The sequence below is a fragment of the Diadema antillarum genome, unplaced genomic scaffold (genome assembly GCF_040938485.1).
Source record: "Diadema antillarum isolate AM-2024a unplaced genomic scaffold, OU_Dant_1.0 scf00000031, whole genome shotgun sequence".
Classification (NCBI taxonomy): Eukaryota; Metazoa; Echinodermata; class Echinoidea; order Diadematoida; family Diadematidae; genus Diadema; species Diadema antillarum.
In genome coordinates, this window is record NW_027270920.1 from 1,578,541 (window position 1) to 1,589,355 (window position 10,815).

Sequence of the window (10,815 nt, forward strand, 5' to 3'; positions counted from 1 at the left end):
CCAACCCTTTGTTAGGTCAAACATCCAGCTAATTTAAGTTGAAGTTAACATGCCTTCCTCTGGATCAATTGTTGACTCTAGTGGAAATCAAATGTTTTTCAGTCTCAGCAAATTAGGCTTCCCTAACATTTTTAACAAAAACAGAAACAACAACTCTTCCCCTCTGAATTGATATTTCCTTCTCGTACCCAGGTCACTCTATGAAAGAAACTGATGTCATATTAGTTGAAAAGGTAGAATGATACTGTTAATATTGAATGAGTTCTCAGCATTGTTAATGTGTGTACCAAGTAGTCTATGTCATGCATTCATGCTATTGGTATGATGTAATCACTACACAGTTTGTCCAAGGTACAAGATGGTATGTACTGGTAGTTGTGAATATCTGTGTGACATTACTATGTATGCAGTAACTAATTGTGGAAAATGTTTTTAGTCAACCACAGACGAAAAAAAAAAAAAAATGAGCCCTTAACCACTGGTTTGATAATGGACTGGCCTCTTTATAAAAATGTCAAGTCACAAAGTCTTCTTAATGAGTGGTGGTAGGCAGTGATATTTAAATCAGATGGGGTACTCTTGTGAAATTCAGAATCATTTGTAAGGTCTTCATCTTCAATTTTTCAGTAGCATATTTTGTACAATACGCCAGTATGTGTTCCCCAATGTTTTGACACACCTGTTTTATAAAGACATGATTTGATTATTCTGAAAATCATGCTGATAAATGCTTGTTGAGGTGTTTTTATTATGTTGATGTGTGCTTCCATATCGGTAAATATTGTGGAGAGTAGTGATTATTGTGTCTGTTGCAGTCACACGACACAAGATCGATCAAAGAAAATTGAATTTGAAGTACACTTTGACCCTCTTTTATTTCGTGTTCTCCCAATTCCCCAAAATATTATAGGAGGTGATGTTTCATAGTAGAACACAGTGTTATGCACAGGGCAGACTTTGAAAACAGCTTCATACGCTGTGCAGGAGGTGATGTTTCATAGTAGAATACAATGCATGAAACTTTTGGTAAAATTACCATAAATATGGACATGACAAAAGTTATGGCATTTCCTCTGAACTGCTTTCAGTACAATGTACTAATGCTTCACCATTGCCTACAATAAAGACCTGTGAAGAGTGCAAAAAGTTTGTTTAACCTGATGCTCCATCAAGCAAAAGTGGTCCAATCAGGGAGGTGTTACAGAGAAGGAGAGACAACTACTGCTCTCCTTTGAAGTCATGCGCGGCACCGCCGAGAAGTTATGCGTTCAACTACAGGTGTTACCCATGTGCTTTGACAAAAGAGAGCATCAATAATCGGGACTAGCGCTCTCACATCTAGAAATACTTGCCCCTACTGCAATTCGCTCTCTCTTTCAATGTGATGGCAACAATGAATTTGTATACCTTGAATTGGAGCAGCGAATCAAAATGCAGTGTAAAACTGACAATTTAACAGCAAATATTTTAAAAGCACGCTGGAACACACTTTAGCGGAGTACTTTATTTGAAAGATCAAAATATACCAGATTAAAAAGATAGAAAACTAACATGCGGAAATGTGCGCATTATAGAAAAAATTAGGTTTTTAAGAGGGCCTAATTTTCATTTCATTTCGATTTGCGCATTACGAAGAAACTAGAAATACATGTTTATGATATTGAATTCTTTTTTAAACTATTTTAAATCAATTCGAGTATTTCATTTAAAATTTTACGGTGAAATAAAGCTTGTAATTCAACGAAAGAAGAAATGCGTTCTTCGTCTCAGAACTTCCGTCTTGCAACTAGAGCAGTGCCGAGCATGACTTCAAAGCGTAGTGGAATGCTAGACATCCCATTGTAACGCCTTGAACCCAAACATGTGTTTGCATGAATTAAGAAGAGTTGCCACTCTATCTCTGTAACATCCCCCTGGTCCAATGAAATGGAGCACTGTGGATGAAGCTGTCTTCAAATTCTGCCCAGCACCTACATCTCTGGACAAGATGTTTAACCTAGTGTGTCCCTTTAAAACCTTGTGTAAAATTGTTCTGCTGGCAGAGCTGGAATGAATTAAAGTGGTGGGGTCCTCTGGAAGAACAAAGGTTACACTGAAGTGACTACACTTTGTAAAAACAGTAGGACCACATTTTGTATGATCATACACAGCATATGAAATTTTGTTGCTACACATTGTGCCAACAGTCAAACACCCTCAACTCTTTTGTGCCACATTCACACACCCAACTTTAAAGCTTTTTCTCTTGTGTCCGTAACATGGTTTATATTTGTCACTACTACACTTGAGAGAGAGAAAAAAAAGTAGTTATGAGTACCTGAAACTTCCTGGGTCCATTATAGCCGTCACACTGTGGGTTTTTTTTTTGTGTGTGTGTGTGTGTGGGGGGGGGGGGGGGTGTTTGTGTGTTCTGAAGTGTGCTAAGATTGATCTATTCATATCTTTTGAGATGAGTTGATGTGTTAACATACATGCATCATCTACGGACAGCACCTATCAGTGTTGAACTTTATAGACAACATAATTATCTGTAAAAGAAGATGTAAGAACACAGGACTAAATCTAAACAGCTTAACACAGCATTTAAACATGTCAAGTCACAATTCATTTATTTCAGCTTCTTTTTTTCTCTCTCTCTATCAAAATAAAATACAAATACAAATGTAACTGACATAAATATTAAGCTTTCTCAAGGTGATATTTTTAAAGGAATCTTTTTTCCTTCAGAATACCCAAAAAGACTCAAATTACATATCTTTGTAGAAAAACTGAGCCTCTTCCATTTTGTGCAATGCTTAAAAAAAAATGTTGGAATGTTGCTAAAATGCCATACAGTGTAGCAAAAGCAAAAATTGTCAGAAAACATTGGGTATGAGTACAGCAACCTGAATACAGTATAAGTGGTACATGTATACGGGTCAGAATTTTGAACGATGTACAATTGAGCCAAAACAAGACAAAATTTAAAAAGTAGGAAATTCTCCAAATTATTCATCTTACCTGAAAGAGTATAACTCAAGCTTTAATATGAACCCAATTATACTAGGATTTTCCCAGAGGAACAAGTTTTTATTCACCGTTGAAGATTACCATGTCCAGAGCAGCGAACGTCCGTGAGGAATAGTACTGCACATACACTTGAATACCATTTAACACAGTTTGCAAAGATCTGATTCAGTTCAAAATCCTAACGAAATATCTTAAGGGACATGTGTACGTGCTTGCAGAATATTAAGCTTGTACTTTTAACCTGTACGTAATGGTAGACAACTGATGATCTCACTAAATCCGTCGTTTCTGTTGAAATATTGCTCTTCCGCTAAACACTTTCTCCACTTTACGCGCATTTTACAGAAACTCATTATTTTGACCTCTTATTTCACTATCCCATACTTTAATCCTCACTCCCAAATAATAACATACCTTTTTAAGATGTATCTGATCTAGGCAGTCTCTATAACCCAATAAACATAGCATAGTTGTCATCACGGAGGTTCGCATGTAGCTCACGGACGTTCGGAACAAACAAGATGCAGCTCTCTTGAGTTGGAAACGCATTCTACTCACAACAAACAGCAATTTTATGTCGAGAACAAACTCCTCTGCAAAATCCTGAATAGATATTACCAATTCTCAATTATATAAGCTTGTTTATCTTCTCATACTGAGGAGTCAAAGAAAACAATTTTCCATCTCTCGTAAGGGAACGTACAAACGTACGTGTAATCTCAGTGACGTAGTCCATCCTTGAGAACGAATATATTTATCAAAATTTCGTTATCATGAAGTAAAGATTCAGGTCCTAAATTTGTTATCTAAAGTCTACAATGCAAAATTTGCTTATAACGAACATGGTCACAGCTAAAATTATGACAAAGAATTAACATAGAAAGACAACAGAAATGTGCTCCGTTATAGAAATACGAAGTTTAGCTGAGGAGGGCAAACCGATACGTTGGGAAGAAATCCCTCTATGTTTGCTCCTTGTGTTACACACTGTTACCGAGGAGAATTTGCATTATTATTTTAGTCAGAAATGATAAAAGGTTCAATACTGCGAAGTTTCGTCATAACAAGGCAAAATAAGTCCATATAACTTGGATGGATGTTTGTGACTTCGATATTATACAATATGGTTTGTTATAACAAACATTTTGTGGCGCGTCATTTCGGAGGCTCGTTATTCATACAGTTTGTCAATACGAAAATTGATAGAGTTCCTATAATTATGAAGCTTTTTTATTCGGTAAATGATAGGAATCTCCGAAGGTTAATCAAAAGGTTTATTAATTGGAACATGAAAAATCATGTTCGCTTATCCAAATGTGGAGAAACAAGTTAACAACTAAAATCCTCCAAATTTCAAAACCTCATAATAACCGTTTTCACCTAAACGAATATCAGGCCCTTTCCACTTTTAGAAGAACGGACCTAAAAATGATGATCCTTAACATTTATTTTTCGGACTATCAAACTTTCGGAATAAGGAAATTTTTAATAACAAACCTCCTTAATTAACTACAAACTTTTTTTTTCATTTTCGGAATAACAAACCTTTGGACATCGGAGTAACGAATCTTAGGAAGAGCGAACATATCAAAGTGCAACCTTAAACTTATTCTTAATCATTACTTTTTTAACATGTGTTTTCAAAGTAAGCACAAAAGCACAAACAAGTTGACGATCTCTCTGTCCCTTAAATGTCAAATGAAAAAAAAAATCTTGGAAAGAATTGAAAATGAACATTGCTTTTCATTGATGAGTATAAAACAACACCATGTGATGATAAGCGGAGGATTTGTTTGTTTTCATCAGACAATAATTGTATACTGCATTATTTTTGTTCGCTTGTGACGGCATTTCGATGAATAAAAAACATAAACAACCAAACAAAAACTTCTCCAGAGGAATTTGGTACAACGGGAGTGCACTGGTAATTCTTTTCTCTGTGTGTTGGAGCTCGATCCCTTCTCTCTTTCTCAGTCATTTTCATTCAACTGCTTTCACGTCCTTTTGAAACTTTTCCATTTTTTTTATTCAACACATGCCCATTACAGACTTCTTCCGTCATTATCCTGCTTGTGATTATATAGCACTTTTCGGATTCGTTTTTGTGTGTTTTGTTTTGTTTCTGTTTTCTGTTTGGTCGCAGCATGTCCAGGCTATTGAGGGAATGAGAGAAAAATCGTCATGAAGAGAAAAATAGGAATGAATTAAGGCATTTAATATCATGACAATTACAGCGAACGTCCGTTATGGAGACCAAAACTGGATGTGTTCTGTTTGAGACGGCAGCTACCATACTCAAAAGATAAACACTTGGAGCACCTGTCACTAAAAAGTGGCACTGATCCTCTTTCTCCTACTATGTAATCCATTGATTTATTCTACCAACGAACATCCGTGACCAAAACGTTTTCCTTTTGTTATTACAAGTAAATTGAGTGCTGAACATTATTCACTTGTGGGTATGAGAGGCTCGGTGATTTGGTAATATTTTCAACAAACATTAACTTTATGTGCAGTGATATATTTGTAATTATCAGAAATTTCCTTTCTCGGACAGAACGTCCGTGAGCGAAACTTTCAGAACCTGTAATAGTACAAATTGTCTCCAGATCCTCGTTAGAAATACATTTAAATGCACAGAAATTACAGATTACGCAAAATTCCATTTTCCTATAACTTTGTTTTCAGTGTTTAGCTGTTTTTGTATAATTAGAGGGAAAACAAGCGTAAAATTGTGAGTAAATTTTCAACTGTTTGTTCATCATGATCACATAACGCCTTAAAAATTCTGAAACTACTGCTCTAAACTCATTGTTAACTTTGTAAAACTTTATTTGTGGCTATTGGACCTAAAAGTTTTAAAGAATACAGGACACTTTCGGGACAAGTTATCCCTATCGGAGGGATTGCATACGTCACGGACGTTCGCTGGAATTGTCACGGACGTTCGTTCTACTGATATGGTCATGTTCCAGGACGGATAACTAATCGGCAGAGAGTACCTAGCCTTCCTAACTCTTTCAAAAAAGTGAAAAGGTATTGTCAATGCAAATTATAAGAAATATGACATCCTTACAACATATGTATTGCTCAGAGGGGGATCAGGAGGTGAATTTTCAGAGAAAATATTAATTATTTGCTTGGTTTTCGGTGAATTGCATGGTCCAAAAACTGCGGACAAGCCTCAGTCCGCTCCAAAAATAACATGCAGCTCCTCGGCTAGAGAGCCAAAGGTAAAATGCACCTTCGTCATCAAAACAAGATGGTGTCCCACTCGAAAACGTTTTAATCATCACGGACGTTCTTTTTTTCTCGGAGGTTCGTCTAAAAATATAATTTCGGTTCCTATTTGACAAAGGATGGACAGAAACTCAAAACAAACATATTATCGTGTGGCTAGATCTTAGTTGATTACGACTCAGAACAATATCGCCAATAACGTTTAATGGGATACGATCTTTATTAGAAAATAGCGGAAGCACGTCCGTGACGAAAACTTAGTATAATTTTGCATAAAAGAATATTACGTCCCTTGTACAGCCAGCAGACGTACAATTTTTGCAGGATATGTTCATTAGGTGGATCACCAAATTTTCGTATACATTACAGTTGGGACAACAAAGTAGAATTTGCAGCAGCGACAGAAATAAAAGCATCACGGATGTTCGTCTGTTTTGGACTTTGATATTTCAATTGTTCTCTGTGATTTTATACGTGCTCATAAAGTTCTTATAATTTTGTGGTTCATACCCATGATATGTCAGATTTCAGAACATGGTCAGATATTAGATGCCACGTACCATTAAAAATGCACATCATTAGTTTGAAAAACAAAAAATATTGTGAAAATAGCGTTTTTACCGTATTTTTACGCTTTAAGTCCTTGTCAAATGAAAAATATCAGGCAAAAGTCAACCAAACCTATATTTCCTGAAAGGAAATTTACCAATCTTTGAGATGACATGAAAAAATCTGGTTTCTTATGTCATCCTGGCGTGTTCTAAGGGAAAGAATGTCATGAGGTGCGAAAATTGGCAATTGTACATCGTTCAAAATTCTCACCCATACATATACAATATAATGCCTTTCACACTGAAGGAACATGCGACCTATGAAAAATGTTCAGAAACTGGCTTTGGCGTTAACACGACCTGCTCTGCTAAAACAAGGATAAGGTGCACACATTGGAGCGAGAAGAATTCAAGCCACATACAGCATACAAGCACTGTGCATTTCTGTGAGCCATGAGGGACTCTATTAAGAATATGTTTGAACAAAAGCTTAATGATAAAACCAAGAAAGCTTTGGGGCTCAAAGTCTCTTGCATTCATGGTCGACCAAGGCAAACACTGGTTGTGCAATCAGCCACATAGTTAAAGTTTAAACAGTGCACTGACATCAAAACAAAAGAGTATACAAGACTTGCCTACACATTACCCAGATAAAAGTCTGAAAAGTGTGTACTGGGCAGAGTAAAAAGAATATGAAATTAGGTTAAACTGAACTTTCACACCCCTGTTCGAAATCATTTTGTTGTTGTTGTTGTTGTTTTTTTTTCATCTTTATTTCATGAATATGCCGAGATGATAGAGAAGTGCATATAAGAGATGGCTTGGTAATCAAGGTCAGATCGTACTTACAATCAAAAGGTCTGTCCCATTCCAAAACTGATTTTGGAGTAACATAGAAAACTAAAACCTGCATACAAATACCCCACTATTCAAAATGTCTCTGTGTCTTCATTGGTAGATTTCACAGATTAAAGAGGAAGGCACACTTGCTTAGAAATAAACTGTCAGTAATTTCAGCTCACTTGATTTTGGCTTAAAGATTGTTGAATTTGCTAGAATCCACTGTGGTAGCAAAGGATAAGTTAAAAAACCACGGCTAAACCAGCAGTTCGTCGAGTTTAATTGAGACACACAAACATTGCTCACACCTTTTAAGTCAATGGGGTTATGTGCTACAAGATAAGGTTTGGGACAATGTAGCCATTCTTACGTAACATGGATAATCAGAAATCCAGAATTTAAATGAACCTTCAAGTTAGCTTACAATTCTCATACTCGATAGATCTCCTAATCATTGTCTTTGCATAAATTTTCTAGAAAATAAACCCCATATCCTCTTGGCCTTATTGGTAATGCATTGATATAATCACATTTATTAAGCTAGAATCATTCATTTGAGATTGATCATCGTAGCTAAAACCAGTGTATAAGATTCATCTAAAAATGCCCACACATGAGTTTTAAGATTTCTTTGACATTCTAAGACTTATTTCCCTCAAGATATTTGACCCCCCCCCCCAAAAAAAAAAGAGAAAAATCAACAACTTTTAACATTTGCCATGCATTTGCCATGCATTCCGTCCTACAACAAGCTAAATTGGAATACCTTGGCACCAAATTCCACTATAAAAGCTACAGAAATCACTTATGTAGTCCCCTGAACAAATGAAGATTTGAAACAATTGTCTTGAGTAGCAAGGTGAGCAGGGTTTGAACATTGCAGAAGACACACCACAGATGTACAGCTATAGACTCTTGATGTGTCTGGACAGGTTGATTGACATCTCGGCTGTCATAGCTCGGAATCTGGAAGAAAAATAAGTGTGTGGATGAAATTCAAAGTAAAATGGCAGACTCACTATCTCATGTGTAACAGTATCAAACTGTAAGATCAGTAACTGATACTGGGGTACCAGTATGTTGTAAAATTGGCACCTCATAAAACAGTCATATGAAGTGAGTTTCTTTCATTTTCCATCTAAGAAGATGGCTGGATAGCACTATTCCTTGATGTAATATAGGGAAATGCAAGCTGTTGTAACTTTCACATTTACAGAGCGAGTACCGGTATTACAAGACAATCTATTCTCAGAGAGAATGCTTACTACATAGAGTAAGAGGGAAAAAAAGCTTGAAGGTGAACTTGGAGGATGGCAATATGGTTGAGAATTAAAAGTTTAACTGTGTGAAGCATGACTATATTCCACACTTTCTTCAAACTAATCATGAAGCATTACTTGACATATAAGACACTTTTTCAAAACTTCTCAACTAAAATATGAAATATATAAGCAAAATGCAAAATGTAATTCAAACGATACCCTCATTCTTTAGAACTGCAATATATGGAATTTCGAGCTAAAATTTTACCATCAGACCATTGAGATATCTTGTGCTACTGATAAAAAAAAAAATCTTATATTTCCTTCTTTACCTACTCAATCATCTATCTATTTATTCATATACTCATGAGATTATCTAATAAATTTGAATATCATTACTTTATCTCGGGTTGATTTTTTTTTTTTTTTTTTTTTTGGGGGGGGGGGGGGGGGAATGTGTCGTGATGAGTCAGATGACACTAAGTTTACTGGCTGGGAGATTTTTACAATTTGTCTGCAGTACAACAGTTCACTAATCCTAACTGGTGTGTCCACAGAAACATTTTTCTCCTGACACAGCACACAGAAAATGAAGAAACTAATTTGGTCGGTTTGAATCGCTGTTCTCCAAACATGATACACATCATTCATAATTTGACTGTGCTGAAAGAATGAGCCATACCTGCTATGCTAACCCTCGTTACAAGGGATGACATGGCCTTGCCGATACGATTTGCAGCTGAGAAGAGGTCCCCACTTGGTCTTGCTCCTCCTGCGATTAAAAGAAAAGGTCAAGATTGGTTGATTTGATTTCTTAATTTGATTCATTGATTTGATTCATTCTCTGTACGGCATTGCTTTACAATTACATCAATTTTCAGCCATTTCATTATCATTATACATTGTACATACAAATACAGTGGACTCCCATTGTAACGAAGTCCTCGGGACTGGCAGTTTTCTTTTGTTATATCGAAATTTCACTATATCTGAACAAATAAACAATACAAAACATAGAGCAGGTAATGTTAGGGCTTGAATTTTCACTTCGTTGTAACAGGAATTTTGTTATAACCGCATTCATTATAATATATAGGAGTGCACTGTATGGCATTTTACAGTATGGTTATTTTGTACAATTTCAACTACATCTGTGTGCATATATGGTCATTTTTCATTATTCCTAACACCAAAGAGAGACAGACTGGTCTTCATTTCAGAAAAATATTCACATGCCAAACCATCCATGTACACTTATTTATTGTGGGAAGTCTGAATAATCACCCTTGCCCAACATATGACTTAAGGAGTTTGGTTGCAAAACAAGTTAATTCACATTCCTGTTAATTTGAGATACACCGTATTTGCAATCAAAAATACTAAAAACAATGAAAATGATAAGAAATTGTTGGATATTTTTAATCAAAAATTCAAGAATATTCCTTGTTATGTATCAAATGAGGTATTGCTGGAAAGTTTTTATTTTCATTAATTTCAAAATGCTGAAAAATGGCACTTAACCTGTCATGTAAGCAAACTCAATTTTTGTATACATTTTCTCTTTTTTACAGGGTGGTGGGGGGGGGGGGGGGGTAGGGGCATAAAGGTAATGTACTCACTTGGTCTGCGAGGCTGGGGCTGAAGAATTTCCCCTAAAGTCCTGATTGACTCTTCCGCTACCTCTGAAAAGACCAAAAGATAGGAGAAGCACAGTTCTTTAGCAGAAAGATAGGCAATCAAATCAATACACATTAGGTACCTACTTGATGTTTGTTTTATAGACAAATCAAACAGCATACTTTGGATCACATAAATGGATTCTTCTTGTCTATTACCTTGGTTTCTCTTCAACTACAGCAAAATAAAGTTCTCCATGCAGTCAGTTTGATAGATTTCAGGCATGAAACTTAAGT